Below are 25836 nucleotides of genomic sequence, written 5' to 3' on the forward strand. Positions count from 1 at the left end.
TATGTCATCCTCCGAGGAATGTGCTTCTGCAGTATACAGCTTTTGATAAAACTTACGAAATTCAACCACTATACCAGAATGAATGACCACCCTTTCAGCAGAAGGTGCTACTAGATGATAAACCCACTGATCACTACATTTCTTTTTCAACTGTCATGTCAAAAGCTTCCCTGCCTTATTACCATGTTCAATGAAGGTAGCTTGTGTATTGCAAAAGTTATTCCATATGCTGAGCATCCAGTAAATCTAATTCTTTCTTCTTACTCTGCAAGAGGGAGAAAACTTTTCACCCTCCTCACATTTGTAGAAATATAGTGGAATACAGGCCAATGGCTCAGGCTAAGAGCTAGGCCTCTTAAAATAAAAAATCATCTCTGACACAAAACACATTTCACTGCAGCAAAAGCTGAAGTGAGTTCCCAGAGAGTTGACAAGGGAGGGGGACTTTGCTCTTGTCAACAATGTTGGGACTGGCACCTGTGAGAAGTCATGAGTGAAGATGTTTTGGCTAAAGGAAGATAGCAGTGGGTCAGATGCAAGTAGGATGAGAACATCCGGGGGGGGGGGGGGGGGGGGGGGGGGGGGGCTAGAGGAAGGTTTGGGAACATATGAAGTCATTCTTATCAACTGATAAGGGCCAAAGAGTTCTGGTGAGAAAGCTAGGGTCCATTGGAATGAACAGTCAGAAGGATATAAAAAGGGCAGTCTGAAGGGTTTCAGGGGAGAAGGCTGAAGAAGGCTGGAGAGAGAGGACGTGTCGTGAAGTGCTGTTCCACTATGTGAATGCCTGATTGCCTGTACTGCCTTTGGGTAAGATACTGATGCTAATAAACTATATTACTATATCTAATGACTACTAGGCTTCTTTCTAATTATGGAGCTTGCTACTGTCCAGTCTGCGTAAAGCAGTCATGAGCAAATACAAGGTCAGAGTAATTAAGGATTTAGAGGGAACATGCAATCCTTTTCAGGATAGTAGAAAGCCCATGGCTTCCGCTGCCCAAACCGTTCTGATAGACCCAATTATATTCACCTTTTATGCTGATCATACAGGGCCTCCACCAGCAAGGCGGCAAGAACTGTGAGCTTCACACTGCTTTTTCTCCTGGTACCCCTATTGTATAAGCAGCCCCCTAATATATGCTTTACCCGCATCCCACAAAGTCCTCACCTGAACATCCTCCGTGTCATTCTGCTGCACGTATTCATCCCTTATCTGCCACAACCTGACCTGTATGTCGGTTGCAGCAGCATATCAATATTGGCCTGCCACATCTTAGTTCCTCCCTCAGATTTACCCAGAATAAGAAGCCCTGACACCAACGTATGATCGGAAATACAAATGGGAGATATATGCAAATGGCTCCATTGGGGCATCTGCACAGCCAAGACAAAAAGACAGTCCAACTGAGAAGATATTAAATGTCTTGCGGAATAATAAGAATAGTCCCACAGCCCAGGATTAAAATTCTGTCACACATCCAAGAGCACCCAGTCTTGCAATCCCACTCTCAAATCCTTGCCCTCCAAAGATTCACGGGTCCAACAGCAGATCTATCCACCCCATTTAAACAATTCACTTCACTCCCAATAATATAAGTACCCACAAAATTTGGCAGTATCTGTTGCAAAAGTGGTTTTAAAAAACTGGGATTTATGTCCTGTCAGGTCATAAGTATTGAGGAGGGATAGCTCAGCATCATCAATCCGTTGGGTAAGCCACATCCATCTATCCTCAAGATCTTTATCAATGTTATATAATATAAAAAAGAATCATTTTGTTAAACCAAAATCACCATATGCCTCTCTTTTTAGAGCCACCTGAGGCGCAAAATACCTGTCCCCAACCTTCAGTAGCCAGTTTGGCAACTTCCCCCTCTGTCAATTTTGTTTCCTGCAGCAAAGCAATATCAACATTGGAAACCCTAAGTTGCTTAACAATGTGTTTACGTTTAATAGGACTGTTAATACCTCCCATATTCCAAGTTGCTATCTTATAACAGGCCATGAAAAAAAAATAGGAAATACAGAAGTAAAGACAAAACGCTACCAAGCACTCACCCAGACCCTTTCCCTCCACTCCATCCTACAGCACCCCTCCTACACCCAACTGTGCACTCCACCATTCCCTACACCCTTCTCTGGCACTAGACTCCAACCCCTCTCCTTATTTAGTTCCTCCAGAGTGATAAAAATGCCTTCAAACTGTACCCCACTATAAACAGAACTGTCCAACCAAACTCAAGATCCCCCTGCCCCCATCTCTCTCCCCCTTCCAATACCCCCAAACCCCCTCTCTTCACACTGTTCATCCACATACACAAATTCCAACCCCCCCCCCCCCCCCCCCACCACCAAACATACTATGCTCCATCATCAACCAACCAAAGAGCACTCATGCAAGAACAGAGTATAAATGCAGAAGGTAAACCCTCCAACAAGGAGCACCCTGCAGGTTTTCGCGTAACACAGGGCTCTCCATCTCCAGAAACCATGTCTATCCTCTTCAGATGTATAACAGGCAAGTAACATCAGCGGTCTGGAGATCCTGGCTCCAGGCCCAGAAGCCGCATCTGATGTGACCCCCTCCTCATCCAAGACTCCAGGATCCCCAAATGACATTTATTTAATTTATTTATTTGGATTTATTTACAGACTTTTTGAAACAATTCACTCAAGGAGGTGTACAGTAAGAACAAATCAAACATAAGCAATAGACAATTACAGCAGTAAAAATATTCAAATAACAATACAAAGTATGGCATAGTACACTTACATCAACACAGTATGTAAAAACATTTTAATAGACAGTGTAGGGTATAAGCAAAGAAGGAGCATACAGATAGGTAAGACAGTAAGAGGAGTTAGAAAATAAGGTGACTAATTTAAAGGAAGTTGCACATGAGGTCAGAGAGATGATAAAAATGTTATCTCAGCTAGGGCAAAAGTGGATAAACATGTCCTGCTGCAGTATGTGCAGCCCATGTCACTCGTGAGTGAGACTAACAAATTAGTTACTTGTTCTATTAAAGGCCTGGTTGAAGAGCCAAGCTTTCATCTGCTTCCTTAAGTAGTCTTGTGTTAAGCGGAGCCTTTCAGGGAGTGCATTCCAGAGTGTGGGGGCTACTCCGGAGAAGGCTTGCTTGTACATCACATGGTGTAATGTCTATTGGAAAGGATGTGGTTAGGTTTATACCTTGGGAGGACCTTAGTAACTTTAGAGCTGTGTAGAGGGTGATTCTGTTCTTCAAGTGCTCTGGGCCATTTCCATTAATGGCCTTGAAGATCAGACATACAGTTTTAAATTTAGCCCTGTATTGTACTGGTAGCCAGTGAAGTTTTTGCAAAAATAGTGTGATAAACATAGTAAACATAGTAGATGACGGCAGAAAAAGACCTGCACGGTCCATCCAGTCTGCCCAAGAAGATAAATTCATATGTGCTACTTTTTTATTTGTACTGTCCTCTTCAGTGCACATCGCTTGCAACCTTCTATTAATCTGGCTGCAGCATTCTGAATCAATTGGAGCTGGTGCAGACCTTTTGTAGTCAGACCTGCATAGTATGAATGTAGTATAAAATACTTGATCCTGGTCTTTGCCATTTCTGGGACACACACCGTAGACGTCCACGCGGCATTGTCCTTACATTCCAACTACTGGAGTTGCCGTCAAAGTCCACTCCGGCCCAATCCCAATCTGTCTTGATATATATGGGACACAGACTGTAGAAGTACGTCCAGCACTGTCCTCACATTCGAACTACTGGAGTTGCTGTCAAAGCCCTCTCCAGCCCATCCTAAACTGTCTTTTGCCATATATCGGAATCAGATCGTAGAAATCTGCCCAGCATTGGCCTTAGTACTTCAAAGCCGGAGTCATCATCTATGCGCCACTAGACACATCAACATACATGCAGTCACTTAAGGAACCAGAAGAGAAAGTACTGGAGCCCGCAACTCGGAAAACAGATAGTTCAAGCACCACACGCCTCTGCCTGGGCTTGAATGCAGTCCACAACTCCACTCTCGTGCCGTGCCTGGGTTCCGGAAGGAAGCAACACCAAGGCCAACAATTGTTTCTTGCCTATGCCCAGAGATGGTCTCGCATGTGGCTGAGAACCTTTATGAGATAGCTGCCCACTAGCATCAGACAGGGCTCTCAGTGCCTTTTTCACCTCCCCCAGGGAGCTGAGGAAGAGCCTTCTGCCACTGTGTGTGACCACCAGCCAAGCCGGATACCAGATGCCAGTTTGTAAGCCCTTGTCCAGACAGGCCATCTTGAAGGGCCACAACTTTTTGCGTTTGCACACTGTCATGAGACTGAGGTTCAGAAAGATTTTTATCTCCACATTATCAAACTGACAAAGACTTCTCCTTATGAGCCTGACGCAGTACATAGTCAGCTTCTGGGAACCTCAGGATTTTAGCAATAATTGCGCTCGGCAGCATAGATCTATATGGTATAGGCCATAACTCCCGATGGGCCCTCTCTATCTCATAGGACGGAATTGCTAACTCTGAGGGAAAACAAACTCATAGCAAATGTCGCACATATGCCACTGGTTCACTGCCTTAAACACCCTCCAGGAGGCCCACAATACTTAAGATTGGAGCAGCGACTATGGTCCTTCTGGAGGCCCACAATACAAGATCGGAGCAGCGACTATGGTCTTTCTGGTCTTCTATATGCTCGTACATTTTCTCCAACCTCTGAAAAATATGCACTGTGTTTTTTCCATGAGCTATGCCTCCACAGCTTCCATATGCTCCATAAAGACCCCAAACTATTCTTGCACCTTTGCCACCACCTGGTCTGCTATGGCGTTCTTGGCCTCCTGAAACTCCTGGAGAAGCTGCCCCAATGTACCGTCCTTCCCCCTCAGAATTCGCAAAAGGGCTATACTGGGACTCACCACAGTTTTCCCTGGGCGGGGTATTAGAAAGTCCGGCCTTGCTGCCATCTTGCACTGCATTACTCGTAGAAGGGGGGGGGGGGGGATTCCTGCATAGCTCATTGCCCCACGACCATTCAGCCATACCAGAAGTCCCTGTTTTTAAACTGTTTGATTGCATGAAGTTGAGACTACTGAAAGATGTAAGTTACATTTGTATAAATGGAAACAAAGTACATTATGCAGATATTTCCCAATCTTAATTTTTGGTGGTATGTTGGAAGTTACTTGCAGACATTACTAGGAGATGTGGGGGAGAGTAACAAATATTTAGGAATGATAGGACATTGATTACTGTAGTAGAAGGGCATGGAGTAAACATGGAAATGAATGTATTGGCATCTTTATGAGACTGGGGAGAGGAATATGATATGTCATTGAAACACAAAATAACTCAAAAATGTAATACATTCAAAGTTTTAAAAAAAGAAAGAATAAAGTCTATCTGCAGCCAACAGAAGACTCAAGAAGCACAGAAAGGCAGAAGGCATAAGACCACACTGAAATATAGGATCCCCCCTCCCCACCCCAAACACACACACACTACAGATTACTGTCTCCAATTGCCATCTGAGAGCTACCTGGAGATCAAGACTTAGAAAATTAGTACATAAGTACATAAGTAATGCCACACTGGGAAAGACCAAGGGTCCATCGAGCCCAGCATCCTGTCCACGACAGCGGCCAATCCAGGCCAAGGGCATCTGGCAAGCTTCCCAAACGTACAAACATTCTATACATGTTATTCCTGGAATTGTGGATTTTTCCCAAGTCCATTTAGTAGCGGTTTATGGACTTGTCCTTTAGGAAACCGTCTAACCCCCGTTTTAAACTCTGCTAAGCTAACGGCCTTCACCACGTTCTCCGGCAACGAATTCCAGAGTTTAATTATACGTTGAGTGAAGAAATATTTTCTCCGATTTGTTTTAAATTTACTACACTGTAGTTTCATCGCATGCCCCCTAGTCCTAGTATTTTTGGAAAGCGTGAACAGACACTTCACATCCACCTGTTCCATTCCACTCATTATTTTATTTACCTCTATCATGTCTCCCCCTCAGTCATCTCTTCCCCAAGCTAAAAAGCCCTAGCCTCCTTAGTCTTTCTTCATAGGGAAGTCGGCCCATCCCCGCTATCATTTGAGTCGCCCTTCGCTGCACCTTTTCTAATTCTACTATATCTTTTTTGAGATGCGGCGACCAGAATTGAACACAATAATCAAGGTGCGGTCGTACCATGGAGCGATACAACGCCATTATAACATCCTCACACCTGTTTTCCATACTTTTCCTAATAACACCCAACATTCTATTCGCTTTCCTAGCCGCAGCAGCACACTGAGCAGAAGGTTTCAGTGTATTATCAACGACGACACCCAGGTCCCTTTCTTGGTCCGTGTAACTCCTAACGTGGAACCTTGCATGACGTAGCTATAATTCAGGTTCTTTTTTCCCACATGCATCACCTTGCACTTGCTCACATTAAACATCATCTGCGATTTAGCCGCCCAGTCTCCCAGTCTCGTAAGGTCCTTCTGTAATTTTTCACAATCCTGTCGCGAGTTAACGACTTTGAATAACCACTTCACTACTGAGGCACTATTGCCCTTTGTCTGCTGAACTGGCTACCACCTTCTACCCTCACTCTAGAAAGTGGAATGCTCTAGTATTTCAACCAAGGACAACATATGGGTTTCTTCTATACAGGGCAACATGATAGGCCTAGGAGGACACAAGGAGAAATTGGAGGGTGCTGCCGAAGCTGAATACAATTTCTTCTCTCTCTCTCTTTTTCCCTTAACATTTTATGCAACTCAAGCCTGAACTAGCCTTAAAGGCACTTATAGCCAGATGCTCAGAAGCAAATGAGGGCACTAAAGGCCATTAAACAACAGATTATCTACCGAAAATGTTCAGAGCTGGCAAGTGTGTGAAATAATGAGCTTGCCAGATCTGAACGCAAACTATGCAAAAGAGGGTCTTCCTGCATTCCTCCCTAATGCTCAGTGGTCAGTGCCAAACAAGGGCACTGCTCCTGCAAACAAACCCTACACCAGCTCGGAGTTGAAACAACCCTGGTGGCAGGCAGCAGGAAGGTGAAGCAGAGAGGAGCTTCAACATGCATGTGAGGTTGGCTACAGAAACATTATTTTAGTAGAAAACCTGAAGCTGCTCCAGCATTGCCATCACATAGGGTAGATCTATATCATCTACAACATCCCCATTTGACCATCAGAGGGAAAGGGGTGGGGGGAAATCAAAGACCCTGCATGCTTCATATATGAATTCCAAGGTGCAAAGTGCTTTAACATGGCTGACCGTTACGCTTCCTATTCTTCAACACAGCCCCTCACTGTGGTGATAACAGCAACCTGGGAAATGGGCACACTCCTAAAGCAAATCCAGATGGTACTGTACTAGCAATGGAGGCCTAGATCTGAGAATCCTAGAAGTGAGACTAAAGCCTTGCTTCCCTGGATATAAGTCAATCTGGCAAAATCAAGCCACTGGGATACAAGGAACCCAGGTCAACTTCCACAGTGCTGGGCAGGCTCTGAATTAAAAGCCTCTCTTTTTCTTTCTTTCTTTCTTTTTTTTTTTTTTTAACAAAGGCAAGGCTAAAGGAGAGCTCTTTCCACAGAGAACACTGCCAGCCTTCCTGCTTCAAACTACACACCCAGGAAGCCTTTCTTGGCTGAAAATGCAAGCAGGGCCACCCAAATGGTTGTGGTTCCTGCCAGCAGTAAACAAATCAGACTGCTGTGGGAATCACAGCTGAAATAGTTGCATTGCCCTCCCTCCTTCTCTGGTCATGTCCCCCACGAACAGATGGAGCCATTCGTGAAGAAGGAACATCAGTATCTCCTGCTGCACTAGATACACACCAGGCAGCCTGCCCAATGAACCACAGTAACCAGGAAACTCCTTTTCTTGAGAGCCTGTGGCGTCCACAAGCCCATCGCCCATGCCATGTGTAGATAACAGAAGGCTTCTCTGGCTCAGATCTGACTTCTCAGGGCCCAAGCAAGAGCACTTGCAGTTTTATCATGGGGTGGGAGGGGGAACCAATAGATAACAGCCCCATAAGGGGCCATACTCACCCACTAGTCAGCATTTACCCTGGCACAGACATTTCTGACTCCTCAGGACCAAGCCCACAGCTTCAATGTCCTGGAAGTAAGGGCCCAGAGGGAAGCCAACAGAGGTTTGCTTCTTGGTTGGTTGGTTGGTTGGTTTTTGGGGGGGAACACGACCGCTGCCAAACCAGCCTCACCAATCCAAGGCCTGTGAGCCAAGGGCTTGGGGCAGAGGAAACACAAGCCAACCTCCTCAGTTCAATCAGGGAAAAGGCTCGCAGACCAATCCCCAACAGCCTTCCCTTCCAGGGACTCAACCATGGGGCCACAGGGTGTCAGGCCTCCAAAGAAAAATCCTACTACACAAGTCTAACCTGCACCATACTGTAGTCACATCCAGGATAGTTGGGTTAAGGCAGTTTCAGTCTGAAATACAAGTCCCAGAAGGCATTGCAGGCAAGGAGCCAGAGGGTGAGATGAAGAACCCGGACTGGACTCCTAGCTGCAATCGGAGAAGACATGGGTGTAAGCTGGTAGGTTGTGTAGAGTGGCTGCCACTAGGCGGAAAGAGAGTTAGGAAACCCTGTGTGCAGGAGCTCATCATTGGTCTCATTGGTCTAATGTTTAACTCAGCTGGTATGGGTGTGGGCAAGCTAATGGAAGGAGAATGATTGGTTGTGGTAGCTGAAGCCAGGGATTGATTAGGCAGGTGGGAAGGAGTCTCAGCAGTTCAGTTCAGGAGAGAGAAGCAGAAGGAGAGAAGCAGTTGCAGGCTGAAAACCCTTGGCCAGGGAGGTCCCTAAAATATTTGCAGGCTGAAAACCCTTGGGCAGGGAGGTCCCTAAAGTACTGAAGCAGGCTGAAATTCCTTGAGTAGAGGGAGTCCCTAAAGTATTGAACTCTCCTGAAGGTAAAGAAGATAGAAGGTAGAAACTGCTGCTTGGTGACTGAACTGTGATGATGAACTGAAAGAACTGTTTGTCTTGGGAATTGAACTACTGTTTATTGTGCACTGGATAAAGAGCCCAGACTGGAGCTGACTGTAAGCCTGTATTGAATCCTGTTATGTGCTGATAGCCTGCTGCTTAAAGGGGACTATTTGCCACACACTTTCAGGTGGCTTATATGTGCTTAAGATTGAAGGTGAATGCTGCTGTTGGAACTGTGTACTAGAAACCTGCAGGGAATAAAAGTCCTTAAGATTGAAGTTACTGGTGGACATCTATTTCTTCACTGTACCGGGAGCCTGTGGCTGGAAGAGATTGTTCTATCCTTGGCTGCACAAGAAAGGTACCTGGTTACAATATGCTTGAGGCAGAGAAATACTGGCACGTTCCAGGGATATACCATTCCTTATACTAGGGGTTCTCAATCCAGTCTTCAGGATACAACTAGCTAATCAGGTTTTCAGGATTCTCACAACAAATATGCATGAGAAATTTTCATGCATTATCTCCATTATATGCAAGTTTATCTCATTAATATTCAATGTAGGCATCCTAAAAACCTGACTAGCTAGATATGTTCTGAGGACTGGGTTGAGAACCACTGCCTTATTACCGATATCTTCACTAAAATTTCAGTGTTCTCTACCTCCATTTGCTGCTGGGGGGGGTGGGGGGGGGGGGGGCATAACCCACTCATCTGGACTGGTCTATCAGAATGGGAAAAAAAACTGCAGTTTAACCTAGCAAACAATATGAAAACAAGAGGACTCGCCATGAAACTAATAACCAGCAACTTGAAAACAAATTGTAGGAAGCATTTTTCACAACAGAGCATAATTAAGCTGTGGAATCTGTTCCCAGGTACGTGGTCAAGGCAATTCATAAAACAGGACTGAAGAGAGGTCAGGACAAGTTTCTGGAGCTTGAAGCTCACTGACTCTACGAGCTGAAGTAACAGCCACCAAGAAAATGACCTGCCAGGTAAAGTACTTCAGATGGCAGGAATTCAGCGGCTCAAAAGGAGGTTTCATCAGCTGGGTGAGAACAACGTTGAGATCCCATGACACTGGTGGTTTGACAGGGGGCTTTGATAAAAGCAAACCTCTCATGAAGCGCACAACTAAAGGCTGTCCAGAGATAGGCTTACCCTCTACATGATAATGACAAGCACTAATTGTACTAAGATGAACTCTTACAAAATTGATCCTGAGACCAGACTCTGACAAGTGTAGAAGGTATTCAAGCAGGGTCTGTGTAGGACAAGAGCGAGGATCTAGGGCCTTGCTGTCACACCAGATGGCAAACCTCCTCCATTTGAAAGAGTAACACCTCTTCGTGGAATCTTTTCTGGAAGCAAGCAAGACTCGGGAGACACCCTCTGAAAGACCCAAGGAGGCGAAGTCTACGCCCTCAACATCCAGGCTGTGAGAGCCAGAGACTGGAGGGCTGGGATGCAGAAGCGACCCCTCGTTCTGAGTGATGAGGGTTGGAAAACACACCAATCTCCACGGTTCTTCGGAGGACAACTCCAGAAGAAGAGGGAACCAAATCTGATGTGGCCAAAAAGGAGCAATCAGAATCATGGTTCTGCAGTCTTGCTTGAGTTACAGCAAATTCTTCCCCACCAGAGGTATGGGAGGATATGCGTACAGAAGGCCCTTCCCCCAATGAAGGAGAAAGGCATCCGACGCTAGCCTGTCGTGGGCCTGAAGTCTGGAATAGAACTGAGGGACCTTGTGATTGAGCTGAGTGGCAAAAAGATCCACCGAGGGGGTGCCCCACACTCGGAAGATCTTGCGAACCACGCCCGAGTTGAGCGACCACTCGTGAGGTTGCATTATCTTGCTCAATCTGTCGGCCAGACTGTTGTTTACGCCTGCCAGGTATGTGGCCTGTAGAAACATGCCGTGCCGGCAAGCCCAAAGCCACATCCTGACGGCTTCCTGACACAGGAGGCGAGATCCGGTTTCCCCCTGCTTGTTGATGTAGTACATGGCAACCTGATTGTCTGTCTGAATTTGAATAATTTGATTGGACAGCCGATCCCTGAAAGCTTTTAGCGCGTTCCAGACTGCTCTCAACTCCAGACGATTGATTTGAAATCCCGTTTCCTGGAGGGACCAACTTCCTTGAGTGTGAAGCCCCTCGACATGGGCCCCCCACCCCAGGAGACACGCATCCGTACTCAACACTTTTTGTGGCTGACAAATTTGAAAGGGACTTCCCAAGGTCAAATTGGGTCGAATAGGTGGGAAAATGTGGGATACAAAAGTGCAGCAAATAAATAAATCGTCCAACAAAGTAGGGATTTGAGAAACCCCGTGGACAGCTGGATTACATCCTCTAGATCGCCAGCACCTTGATACCACTGGGAAGCTAGGGTCCATTGAGCTGATCTCATGTGAAGGCGAGCCATGGGAGTCACGTGAACTGTGGAGCCCGTGTGGCCGAGCAATCTCAACATCTGCCGAGCTGTGATCTGCTGAGACGCTTGGACCCAGGAGACAAGAGACAGAAGATTGTCTGCCCTCGCCTCGGGGAGGTAGGCATGAGCTGTCTGGGAGTCCAGCAGAGCTCCTATGAATTCTAGTCTTTGAACAGGAAGAAGGTGGGACTTTGGATAATTTATCACAAACCCTAGTAGCACAAGGAGTTGAATAGTCATCTGCATGGACTGTAGAGCTCCTGCCTCCGAGGTGTTCTTCACCAGCCAATCGTCGAGGTAAGGGAACACATGCACTCCCAATCTGCGCAGCGCCGCCGCTACAACAGCCAGGCATTTTGTAAACACTCTGGGCACAGAGGCGAGACCAAAGGGTAGCACACAATACTGAAAATGCTGTGTTCCCAGACGGAATCGAAGATACTGCCTGTGAGCTGGCAATATCGGGATGTGAGTATAAACGTCCTTTAAGTCCAGAGAGCATAGCCAATTGTTTTTCTGAATCATGGGAAGAAGGGTGCCCAGGGAAAGCATCCTGAACTTTTCTTGGACCAGATATTTGTTCAGGGCCCTTAGGTCTAGGATGGGACGCATCCCCCCCCGTTTTCTTTTCCACAAAGTACCTGGAACAGAATCCCAGCCCTTCCTGCCCCGGTGGCACGGGCTCGACCGCATTGGCGCTGAGAAGGGCGGAGAGTTCCTCTGCAAGTACCTGCCTGTGCTGGAAGCTGAAGGACTGAGCTCCCGGTGGGCAATTTGGAGGCTTGGAGATCAAATTGAGGGAGTATCCTAGCCGGACTATTTGAAGAACCCACCTGTCGGAGGTTACAAGAGGCCACCTTTGGTGAAAAAACTTTAGCCTCCCCCCGACTGGCAGATCGTCCAGCACGGACACTGTTATATCGGCTATGCTCGCCTGGAGCCAGTCAAAAGCATGTCCCTGGCTTTTGCTGGGGAGCTGCAGGGGCCTGTTGAAGCGCACGCTGTTGACGTGAACAAGCACGATGGGGCTTAGCCTGAGCAGGCTGTCATGACGGTGGATTGTACCCACGCCTATTAGAAGCATAGGGAGCATTCCTCCTTCCCCCGTAAAAACGTCTACCTGATGAGGTAGATGCTGAAGGCATCCGATGGAAGAATTTGTCGAAGGCGGTGTCCTGCTGGTGGAGCTGCTCTACCACCTGTTCGACCTTTTCACCAAAAATATTATTCCCCCCCCCCCCCCCCCCCCCCCCCCGGCAAGGAGCATCCGCTATCCGCTGCTGGACTCTATTCTCCAGGTCAGAGGCACGCAGCCATGAGAGTCTGCGCATCACTATACCTTGAGCAGCGGCCCTGGACGCAACATCAAAAGTGTCTTAAGCACCCCTGGACAGGAATTTCCGACATGCCTTCAGCTGCTTGACCACCTCATGAAAAGGCTTGGCCTCCTCCGACGGGAGCTTATCGACCAAGTCCACCAGCTGCCGCACATTGTTCCGCAAGTGGATGCTCGTGTAGAGCTGGTACGACTGAATCTTGGACAAGAGCACAGCAGAATGGTAGGCCTTCCTCCCAAAAGAGTCCAGAGTTCTAGACTCCCACCCCGGGGGCGCCAAAGCGTAGTCCCTAGAACTCTTGGCTCTCTTGAGAGCGGAAGCACGCACCGACACCTCCTGAATGGAGAGTGAGCGATCCTCCCGGCGTCGATGCTTCACGGGTGCCCAATCCGTCAGCGTCTTGGAGCTCTCGGTACCGTGACAGGAAGGTGAGCAATGACGATGCTTCTTTGCCTTCGCTCGAAGCACATCACCGAGGAAGACGTGGAATCCACATGCTTCCTCGGGGTCGGGTCCGAAAGAGGTCGGTCCCGGTGGGCCTGTACCACAGGAGCCCTCGAGGCAGGTGGAAACCCACTCGACGGCTCACTGCTGTCAGCGTGAGATGGTCTCTGGACAGCCATTACCTGCACTCCAGACGTCGATGCACCCTCTGGTGCCGACATCGATACCATCTCCAACGATCTCGGTACCACTACCAACATCTCAACGCTTGTGTCCGCTTTTTTAAGCGAAGACACAGGGTACAAGCATCGGGGCGATGACCAGCCCCCAGACACTGAAGACATGAAGCGTGTGGATCAGTGACTGAGACGGCCCGGCTGCACTGCGTGCACTTCTTGAAGCCGGTGGCGATCTTCGAGGTCATGGACGGAAAAATCACGGTGGCGAAGTAAAAAACCGCGATGGTGCCAAAAGAAGGGCACAAAAAAGGAAAAAACCCCGTAAGGTCGGCCAAAATGACCGCTTGCGACAACGAAAGGAAACATACGGGGATAAACTAAGAAATAAAGGAACTTTCAAAACTTTTTTTTTTTAAACGAAGAAACACGAGCGAACTTGCACAGGAAAAAGCCGAAACGCTGCGAGGGCTCTCTCTGGGGCACAGAACAACCGAAAACAGCCGTCCTGAGCCGCGGAAAAAAAAGAGACTGAGGAGCACGCTCACGCTGCGGGCGGGAAGACGGTCAAGTGTGCGCGAGGGCTAGCAAGCTTTGTTGCTAGGAAGAATTCCGTTCCTGGGGCTGCCGACGGACGTCAACCCATCAGTGAGAACAAGCAGCCTGCTTGTCTTCGGAGAAATGGTATTTATCCAGGGCATAACATTTTCATGTGGTAAACAGTTTTACCAAAGGGGAGAAGTAACCTAATGGTTAGAGCAGTGGGCTGGGGAGACGGAAGGCCCAAGGTTCAAACTCCACAGCAGCAACTTGTGGTCTTGAGCAAGTTCTTCAACCCTCCATTGCCTTGGATACAATGCTGAACAAAATCTGACTGCAAGCCAGTCCAGATCATGTCCTTCTATGTTTAGTAGCAGCAACACAGTGGTGGCTCACACTTGCCAGAAGGCAATGGCAAACTATTCTTGTATCATGTCAAGAAAACCACAAGGGGGGGGGGGGAATCCCTCATTGTGTGATCACCAGGAATCAGTTTGACTCAAAGGCACATCTGGAAAAAGTTTTACCACACAAGAAACCCCCTATCATATTTCAGTACTTCTAGCTGTCAAAACACAATGGCATTACAGTCACTACTTAATATCATATTCTATTAGCAAACATGCATCCAGCAAATATATTCAGTATTTAGTATCAGGAATTAAATTATTTTTTCCAATAAAACAGATTTCCTGTAATCTTCAGAACTTATACTGTGCTGTTTTAAAATGGAAAAACAAGTTTCTACCAAATAGCTTTTTGGAGTCACTGAACAGTACCCCTTCCCATATACAGGATATTGATACTTCACTAGTGAAAGGACAGAACTGGAAATATTTTTATCTAGACTAAATCAGGAACCTTCCTTGGTGTTGCAATTATTATATAGCTTCTAAGACACCACTATATATTTCCCTTTCTTATCAAAGAACATTTCACATAATGTACAGGTTTTTTCATCAGTTTTCATAGATATATATATATATATCTATATACAGTGGGGGAAATAAGTATTTGATCCCTTGCTGATTTTGTAAGTGTGCCCACTGACAAAGACATGAGCAGCCCATAATTGAAGGGTAGGTTATTGGTAACAGTGAGAGATAGCACATCACAAATTAAATCCGGAAAATCACATTGTGGAAAGTATATGAATTTATTTGCATTCTGCAGAGGGAAATAAGTATTTGATCCCCCACCAACCAGTAAGAGATCTGGCCCCTACAGACCAGGTAGATGCTCCAAATCAACTCGTTACCTGCATGACAGACAGCTGTCGGCAATGGTCACCTGTATGAAAGACACCTGTCCACAGACTCAGTGAATCAGTCAGACTCTAACCTCTATAAAATGGCCAAGAGCAAGGAGCTGTCTAAGGATGTCAGGGACAAGATCATACACCTGCACAAGGCTGGAATGGGCTACAAAACCATCAGTAAGACGCTGGGCGAGAAGGAGACAACTGTTGGTGCCATAGTAAGAAAATGGAAGAAGTACAAAATGACTGTCAATCGACAAAGATCTGGGGCTCCACGCAAAATCTCACCTCGTGGGGTATCCTTGATCATGAGGAAGGTTAGAAATCAGCCTACAACTACAAGGGGGGAACTTGTCAATGATCTCAAGGCAGCTGGGACCACTGTCACCACGAAAACCATTGGTAACACATTACGACATAACGGATTGCAATCCTGCAGTGCCCGCAAGGTCCCCCTGCTCCGGAAGGCACATGTGACGGCCCGTCTGAAGTTTGCCAGTGAACACCTGGATGATGCCGAGAGTGATTGGGAGAAGGTGCTGTGGTCAGATGAGACAAAAATTGAGCTCTTTGGCATGAACTCAACTCGCCTTGTTTGGAGGAAGAGAAATGCTGCCTATGACCCAAAGAACACCGTCCCCACTGTCAAGCATGGAGGTGGAAATGTTATGTTTTGGGGGTGTTTCTCTGCTAAGGGCACAGGACTACTTCACCGCATCAATGGGAGAATGGATGGGGCCATGTACCGTACAATTCTGAGTGACAACCTCCTTCCCTCCGCCAGGGCCTTAAAAATGGGTCGTGGCTGGGTCTTCCAGCACGACAATGACCCAAAACATACAGCCAAGGCAACAAAGGAGTGGCTCAGGAAGAAGCACATTAGGGTCATGGAGTGGCCTAGCCAGTCACCAGACCTTAATCCCATTGAAAACTTATGGAGGGAGCTGAAGCTGCGAGTTGCCAAGCGACAGCCCAGAACTCTTAATGATTTAGAGATGATCTGCAAAGAGGAGTGGACCAAAATTCCTCCTGACATGTGTGCAAACCTCATCATCAACTACAGAAGACGTCTGACCGCTGTGCTTGCCAACAAGGGTTTTGCCACCAAGTATTAGGTCTTGTTTGCCAGAGGGATCAAATACTTATTTCCCTCTGCAGAATGCAAATAAATTCATATACTTTCCACAATGTGATTTTCCGGATTTAATTTGTGATGTGCTATCTCTCACTGTTACCAATAACCTACCCTTCAATTATGGGCTGCTCATGTCTTTGTCAGTGGGCAAACTTACAAAATCAGCAAGGGATCAAATACTTATTTCCCCCACTGTAGATATATAGATATAGATATATATCTATATATATATAGATATATAGATAGATATATAAATAGATATATATCCCTAACATCCTGTAGTCTAGTTCAATGGTTCCCAAACCTGCCCCAGTGGACCCTCAGTCAGTTGGGTTTTCAGGATATTCACAATGAATATGCATGAGATACACTGCCTCCACTGTATACAGATTTATGTGAAATCTCTCTCACTGTAGAGAACCTGAAACCTGACTAGCCAAGGATCCACTGGCCCAAACAGAGGGTTATTTAAGTAATCATTGTGCCAATCCAGTTTAACTATTATAAATGACAATGGGCTCCTTTTACTAAGCTGTGGTAAAAAGTTGCCTTAGGACACACATCTTTACACAGGTCTGTCCTGCACGCTAAGGTCATTGTTACAGCGGCCGTAAAAATAGCTTTTTTCTAGTTTTTGCATTAATGGCCACACACTAATGCTGTCATTAGCACATGGCTATTTCTTAAAATTACCATGTGAACACTTACTGCCGCCCATTTTGTAGGCAACAAGGGCTTGCGCTATATCCATGCAATAACCAGTTAGTGTGCAGCAATGTAGTTGTGCTAACTGGATAGCATAGGACCACCTACTCTCCACCCAAGACACACCCCCTCCAAAAATTAGAAACATTTTGTGCGCTGTTAGTGTATGCATATCACGTGGCACTCCATTTTTTTGCTGCAATGCAGCTTACTAAAAGGACTCCAATGACAGTTTAAATTATTTCAATAAGAATTCCATTTTTTCATAGCATCAAATTAGCTACTTGCAAATAATGGAGTTTAGTAGTTAAGCTGGTAATTCCTACTATAAACATCTGGATGTACAAAAGTATATAATCAACAGATTCATTTTTATAAATATAAAAATCAAATGTATTATAAATTATTTTTGTTCCATTTGTACCCCGCGCTTTCCCACTCATGGCAGGCTCAATGCGGCTTACATAATTATAAATTATGGAAAACTATCACATTAAAGCTTCCAGTGAAAATATGGTGGTGTTTCAGTCATGTCCCAAAATGAAACATGCCTTCAGTAGTTAAGATTGTGAATTAAACATTGGCTATACAATCAAAAAAACAATTTGTGCACTTTTTAAACGTTATATTTATTAATGCTTTATCAAATCAAGTAGAGAACCACATTAGCACATATCAGAACAGAGATAGATTTAAATAACATTTAGCAAATGAAAAAGAGCACAAGAGAAACAATACTTCCTACATATAGACTAGGGTAGGTCCTTAAAAAAAAAAAAAGTCAACATTCAGTGGTGAGATTATCTGATTAAAAGATTTATGGATAACTTATCAGTTTCTCTTAACCAGTTATATTCTTTGAATATTCACTTAAAGTCAGACCACTGAAAAATGAGTCTAAAGTGAACCAGTTAACTTTAACATACCAATTTTACATCAACCCGACTAAAGTTAACTTTAAACCACCCCCAATACATCTCTGACTCCTCCTCTCCTTAAATGGTTATTTTTGGCTAAACATCACATTGTCTGACCAAAAGAAAACGGTTGATGGTCCCGAAATTTTAAAAGTAAAGATTTGTCCTGTTAACTCCAAACTAACTGAACAAAGTTTTTGAATACTGATCCCAAAGGTTCAATTGAAACTTGTGCTGTGTACAGAAAAAACATTTGGAACCTACCTTGACACACTCTTGTGAAACACCAAATTTATATACTGCTTGAAAAGGTTTGCGGTCAACTGGACAAGAAGCAACTGTCTGAGAAAGAATTATTAACACTTATTATTCATGTCATTTAAAAACGTTTTCCTTTCCCACTTCATCTTTAAGGGTGAGCTGCCATATTATAATTATAAGATGCTTATCATCCAGGAAAAATGCCCTCCTAGTTGGACAATATGTGTAAAACCTAAAAAGTTCTTGTCTGGCTCAATTTAGAAGAGAAATACTGCTTATTTTGCAAGATTAAGCCAAGCTTCAATAAATTTTAATTAAATCTAGGAGCCAGCGTCTAAGACCTTTCTCACTTCTCCTTTCCCACCCTTCCAAAACTGTCCCCAGTGAAATTTGGGGCAATTGGAATCCCCTCCCAGATTAGCAGTAGTTCCTCTAGAAATTGAATAAGATGTTTTCCCCCTATTTTGTGCCTGTGGGCAAAGAAACTTTAGTAAATCTGTTCATTAAGGCGCTTCTGCTAACCAACTGCAAAATTAATATTCTCCCTTCTCAAAGTAGAGCAGAAGCCTAATGGTTAGCGCAGGGGGCTTTGATCCTGGCGATCTGGGTTCGATTCCCACTACAGCTCCTTGTGACCTTGGGCAAATCGCTTAACAACCCTCCATTGCCCCAGGTACAAAAACATAGATTGTGAGTCCTCTAGGAACAGAGAAAGTACCTGCATATAATGTGTACAGTGCTGCATACATCTACTAGCACTATAAAAATGATTAGTAGTAGTAGCAGTAAAAAAGCATGAGGTCAGCTGTCACCCTCTATATTTCACCTATCACCACAGCCTGGGTCCCATCAGTTTCTCTCTCATACCACCTTCCCACAGCCACTACCCAGTCTATATATATCTCTCTCTTGTAGCTCTTCCCACAGCTTTCACTCAGTCTGTCTCTCTTTCATACTCCCCAAACCAGTCTCTCTCATGCCCCTCGCCAGCCTTCACCCAGTCTCTGTCATGGCTCCCCCTCCAGCCTTCCTCATGTCTCTCTTGTACCTCTTGCTGCCTCAAACTCCTTCTCTCCCCCTAAATGGCAATTTGGGCTTTGCATATACTTGAGCCACACAGTGCAGGAGACTAGGAAAGTCTCACAGTTTCAAGTCCCAAAAGACTTCCCAAACCCCCTGCACCACACAGCTCAAGTATATGCAGAGCCCAATCACCATACGGTGGGAGAAAAGGAGTTTGAGGCAGCGCTGAAGGAGGGGGAAAAAAAAGCATTGGAGATAAGAAATCTCGGGCGCCAGGATGAAATTTCTAGGCGCCACAGTGACCTGGCGCCCAGGATTTGTAGTGCTCTGATTTAAGCGTTTCATTATTGATGTATCTAAAACTGGGGTGGCAGGTGGGGTTCACTTTTGTATCTCTCTTTTGTTAGCACCTACAGCAGTGCTTATCAATCTTTTTGTGGCCTCAGCCACAGATAGCACAAGTTCCTCTTGGAGGTGTGAGCCAATGACATATATGGGGGGCCCATCCAGGCTGTGACCCACCCAGACCTACAGGTTTCAAACTGCACTCACTCGCTCGCTTGTGGTGGGGGGGGGGGGGGCATGTACAGATCTCAGCTGAAAGGCCTGGGGGTGTAATGAGACAGTGTATTTCTGACCCAAGTGATTAGTGCAAAGAAAGGTGGCACAAATGTCATCAGCCTCAACTATGGCACTAGGGCAAGAGAGAGGAGCAGAGCAGAGGGAAGGAGAAGGGAGCTACTGAAGGCGTACAGATGGTGGGACAGATAAGACTGAATATGAGGAAAGGAAACATGGGCCCATGCAGAAAAACTTCCTGCATGGTTAACATGGGATAGCTTTAATATGGGATAGTTTTAACATGGGATAGCAATACAGGAAAGGTTTCAGTGCGGGTGTTAACTTTCGTGGAAACTCTTACCACAGACCGCATTAAAGTGCATTTAAATGCAAGTTAATGCAGTCATTAAGTATCCCACAGTTATGCATTAAAAAACCCCAAAATGTTTTCTGCACAGTGTGCCGGAAACTTTGTACCAGGTCTGGGGCACTGTAGAAGGGTTTGTTGAGAACGGGTGGTCTAGCAGCATCCCTTCTCTCCTTCCAACCCAATCACCCTGCCCTAAATTGCTTCCTGATCCAGCCATCCCTCTTTCCCCAGACATTAAAAAGTTTCCAAGCTGGGCTCCCCTCGGCTTGGAGTTGTAGGGTAGGTGGGGCTCCCAGCTCTCACTAGACTACCAAGGATTAATTGATGACTGAGGGGTGGAGGGAAGAGGACTACTAGACTACAAGAGAATTTACGTGTGGGTGGGTAGAAGGGGGGCACTAGACCAACATGGCATCTTTTTACTATTAAGGGGAATGAGGGGAAGTCATTCATGTGAGGGCGAGGAAGATGCTGCTAGACACCAGGGATATCTATTGGGGGGGGGGGGGGGTGCAGGAACAGATGTCGAGTTGGAGGGTGAGGTTAAGGGACTGATTCATACTGTAGAACGCTGTTTTCCCCCATCCCCAACTCTGGGCAACCCTTCCAGTGCCTGAACTAACTACCAACAAGCACAGTCAGGAAAGATAACATTTAGCAATCAGTTGCAGGTTACTGCCTCGATCTTGGCAGTAATTTGCATGGTAATTGAATATAGCATACTAAGGGATGGTTTGTTTTATTTGCAGTACAGTGCAGGATCTACTGCAAGCTTTCTGCATGGGCCCCAAAGTAAGAGCTGACCATGTTGGGGGGGGGGGGGGGGGAGAGGAAAAAAAAAGTGGAAGGGGGGATGAAGGAAGCAAAGTTACTTACCAGTAGTAGGTGTTATCTGAGGACAGCAGGCCAATTATTCTCACAACTGGGTGACATCAATGCAGCCCAGTGCAGACGCTGCCCAGAGTACTGTCTATGTAAGAGGCCTTTGGCAGCATCCCACCACGCATGAGCAGGTGTCTTCCCACCCGACGTGCAAGCGCAGGACAAACAGTCTAATAACATAGCTGAAAAAGACAACTCCAAAGGGAGGAGGGAGGATTTGTGAAAATAACTGGCCTGGTGTCCTAAGAGAACATCTGCTACAGGTAAATACGTTTGCTGCTCCTGCCTCAATGATACTGATACCACTAGACCACCCTTTACAAGGTAGGACCGAGGAGGGGAGGAGGGTTAGAGTGGTAGGCAGCCTGGGGGGAAAGTGTTCTTTTATCAGGGAGAGTATGGGGGGGAGGCTGGCTTGCAGAGGCAGCAGGGGGGGCGAGGGGGCTATAGTTTCGGGTTTCTACCAAAAATACACAGGCATTTTTGGCCAAAACCCAAACACAGATTTCAGGTCAGTTTTGGTGCCGAATCCAAAACTGTAACCAAAATTCAGTTGACCTCTAAAATACAGTGTGGTGGGGAAGGTGTACAAACAAGGAAGCAGTATGCAGCAAGTAAACCCTCAAAGAAATTTAAATTCCTGAGCATTTGGCCTTAATTTTCTGTTTTCCACATGAATTAATAACATCTTTGTGGGTTTTTTTTTTTTTTGGGGGGGGGGGGGGTTCAAGTGTAAAGATGATATCAAACAGTGTTATGGTGAGTTCATTCAGATGTATGCCCTTTTTTTTCATCTCAATCAGGGAAACATCCTGCAGGAAAGTCATCTAAAATTGGACACTGCCAGCCAAGTCAGCAAATAACAGCTGCACCCACTGCAAGGGGCCATATTTGTTCAAGGGAGGCAGCAGTGGCTGACCAGGCCAAAAGATTAGCATCAAAACATTTAAACAATGCTCCAAGTGTTAAATTGTTTACAGAGTGCCAGAAGTGACAAATTGTTAAAAACAAGAGACACCCTCACAAGATATGGTAGCAGCTGCTGGGAGGAAGAGACAAAGAGCAGCAAAAGTGTAAGATGAGAGTATGCTTCTTGTATCTGTCTTAACTGCATTTTGTGCTTCTGGTAGTGCTACCAAAACACTGCAGAGTAATTATAGTGGTGAAGGACACAAGTAAAGCAGCAGTAAAATATAGGTGGTGTGCCAGAGAAACAGCAAAGACTAGTGGAGGGCATCAAAAGCATGAAAGCACCAAAATAAATTGGGGATGTATAGGAGTTAGGATATAATTAACCACCTATTAATACTGGTGCAAGTTTCTAACCCTGGTTTAAGCTTTCTTTTTTTTCTTTTAGGTTTCCCTTTTCTTCATGATGAGGGTTTGTCCTAATTGGTGTGGAATACTATAAGATACTGAACTTTATTGCTTTGATTTTTACTGTGTTTAGAGATGTAAAAACTAGAACTGTACTAAATAGCATATTTTACTATTCGGCCGAATACGAATAATGAAAAATATTATTTGGCCAAATGAATACCAAATAGGAATACTGGGCATTGAGCTTTAACATAACAAATAACAAAAGAAGCAACATAAAATCAGAGATCCAATGTTCATTTCAGTAGGATTTAGCACAGTAGAGCCCCGTATTCAAATTCAAATCACTATCAGCCAAATATAAATAACATATTTGGGGCCATATTCAGGTGGCAGAGAAAATAACGGCTGGACACAGCTGCTAATATTAGAAATACATTCTGATGAACAGAGTCTTTCAGATGGAGTTAGTAGCATTCTGGTGTCACATCAGTACATTTTTAATACATGTTGTACTCCAAGTAGAATTAAAGTTGTTTACCTCTAGCAAATGTTCTCCTAGGACAGCAGGATACTCAGTCTCTCACATGTGGATGGTGCCATCCGATGGAGAACCACAATCCAGCTTGTTTACACCAAACATTTGAGTGCGTTACACCATGCATGCACACACCTTCCGCTGTTGTGCAGAATTTAGCCAGTTGACCCTCTAGCTTATAGAATACAAGTCCAAAGGGTATAGAGCGCGGGTATGTGAGACTATGTATCCTTCTGTCCTTAAAGAACACCTGCTGCAGGTAAGTAACTTCATTTTCTCCATGGACAACTCAGACAGCATAATCTCATATGTGGGACTTCCTAGCTAGGCTGTAAGGCAAAAGCAACTCAAGTATTCTTACGTAAAACAGAACCAAACTTACTTAGACATTTGCCCTACTAGTCTAATAAGATCTGCACCCAAACAATTTAAAACAGACCTCACGAACCACATAAACCACAGGCTTCAAAATGGGCTCTTTCCCACGGATAAAGGAAACATCCTACTTACTCCGCTGCCAAAAGATGCTAAGAAAAACACAATGGACCTAACCAACTATCGCCCAGTAGCATCTATTCCACTCATAACCAAACTCATGGAGGGCATAGTGACGAAACAACTTACTGAATACCTAAATAAACACTCAATTCTGCATGAGTCTCAATCAGGATTTCGGTCAAATCACAGCACTGAAACTGTTCTAGTGTCCGCAATGAACTCATTCAAACAAGCAATTGCAACTGGGACCAACATACTCATCCTACAATTTGACATGTCCAGTGCCTTTCACATGGTTAATCATGGAATACTATTACATATACTAGAATACTTCGGAGTAGGAGGCACAGTCCTCAAATGGTTCAAAGGATTCCTGACCACAAGTCATACCAAGTAACAACAAACGCAGACAGATCACCCCCATGGATACCTGAATGTGGAGTTCCCCAAGGATCCCCCCCCTCTCACCAACCTTATTTAACCCAATGATGATACCTTTAGCAAAACTTCTAGCCAATCAAAACCTCAACCCTTACATATATGCAGACGATGTCACAATTTACATCCCGTTCAAACATGATCTAAATGAAATCATCAACGAAATCAACCAAAGCCTCCACATCATGCACACCTGGGCGGATGCATTCCAACTAAAACCTAACTCAGAAAAAACACAATGTCTTGTACTCACCTCACAACATAACACAAAAAACTTCTCCACCATAATCACACCATACTGTTCTCTTCCTGTCTCACAAAACTTGAAAATTCTTGGAGTTACCATTGATCGAAACCTTACTCTCGATGCCCATGTGAAGAACACGACGAAAAAGATGTTCTAATCCATGTGGAAACTCAAAAGAGTAAAATCTTTCTTTCCGAGATACATCTTCCGTACCCTGGTACAGTCAATGGTAATAAAGCCACCTGGACTACTGCAACACACTGTACGCTGGCTGCAAAGAACAGACTATCAAAAAACTCCAAACAGCCCAGAATACTGCCGCCAGACTCATATTTGGAAAAACTAAATATGAAAGTGCAAAACCCCTAAGCGAGAAACTTCACTGACTCCCACTTAAGGAACGCATTGCGTTCAAGGACTGCATGATTGAGACATATCTCTTCAACAAGGCCTACAAAGAGAACCTATAGCCTCACTAATCCACCTCACCAACCCATCCAGTTAGGAAAGTCTACTTACCCGCCTAATCACTTCCTTCTTCCTCCCTTACTTATTCTCTGCACATTACTAATTGTATCTGATATCCTGGAATGACAATGTCATAACTAAACTATGTAAGCCACATTGAGCCTGCAAATAGGTGGGAAAATGTGGGATACAAATGCAATAAATAAATAAAATACTTAGTGTGGATTGAACTACAGGGCAGAATTGATGTCCCATTTGCCAGTTAACAAAAACAATCCCTTGGCTCAAAAGAATTGTAATTTACATTAGATTTTTGTAATCATACCTTAATACATAGTAAATGACAGCAGCTAAAATATAATTTTATATTCAAAACACCAGTTATGTCTTGCCCAGATCTTCTGGCTGACCTCTCAAATCTATCCCAAGCCAGGCCCAAATCTGTCAGTGTTGGCTTCGCCATTCCCTTTCTAACTGCTGATGCAATCATACTGTTTAAGGATGTAATTACTCCTCCGTGCAATATGATAGCAGTGGAATAAATCACTATTATAAATATACCACTAAAAATATCACATTCTAGATTTGACTGACAATTTTACTATTTGGAATACTTAGGAGGAAAAGACCTCAGAAGTTATATCAGCAACTTTGATTACAATAATAAATTTCAAAATATAACAGCTGATCTAAAATGTTGATAATCTTACTGATTTTTTTTATATAGTCCATTCTCAGTTTGATAGTACTTCTCAATGCCTTTTAAAGGAATTCCATATAATCGGTTCATTTAAATAAGGGAACTTGGACATAAATTATAAACTTTGGAGTGGAGAAGTGGCCAAGTGGTTAGAGCACTGGTCTTAACATCCAGAGGTGGCAAGTCATTTAACCCTCCACTGCCTCAGATACAAAATTAGATTGTGAGCCCTCCAGGGTCAGGGAAATACCCAGTGTACCTGAGTGTTAACTCACCTTGAGCTACTGAAAAAGGTGTGAGCAAAATCCAAATAAATAAATAAATAAGATGGATTTCTGACTGATTTTACTGCTGCAGCCTTGGTTTGTGGGACAGAGGTGAACAAAGACACTACACTCCAGTGGAACCAGCTTACAACTTGGTGCCCTCAGACAGCCATTATCTGAGCAAAGCATAGGGTCTTTCATGAGGATGTCAGAGACACTGTCCCCTGGTGACCTACGTGAGAAGGAATTACTTGGGTTGGCTTATCAGTGTGATGGATGCACATGAAACCAATCACAAAGATTGTTTATTGAGGCCATGAACAGGAAAAAAAATAATGGCTGGTCACAGAT

General features: G+C 44.9%; 1 protein-coding gene across 1 annotated transcript in view; it reads right to left on the reverse strand.

Moving 5' to 3' along the window:
• The window catches only part of SCAF11 (SR-related CTD associated factor 11), a 580274-nt gene that overhangs the window by 427529 nt on the left and 126909 nt on the right, over nt 1-25836 (reverse strand). Inside the window, exon 4 of the mRNA XM_030217091.1 lies at nt 18178-18255. The gene's annotated coding sequence lies outside the window, so the exon portion shown is untranslated. The remainder of the gene's footprint in view (nt 1-18177; nt 18256-25836) is intronic.

Source organism: Microcaecilia unicolor, chromosome 10 (genome assembly GCF_901765095.1).
Source record: "Microcaecilia unicolor chromosome 10, aMicUni1.1, whole genome shotgun sequence".
In the NCBI taxonomy this organism is placed as follows: domain Eukaryota; kingdom Metazoa; phylum Chordata; class Amphibia; order Gymnophiona; family Siphonopidae; genus Microcaecilia; species Microcaecilia unicolor.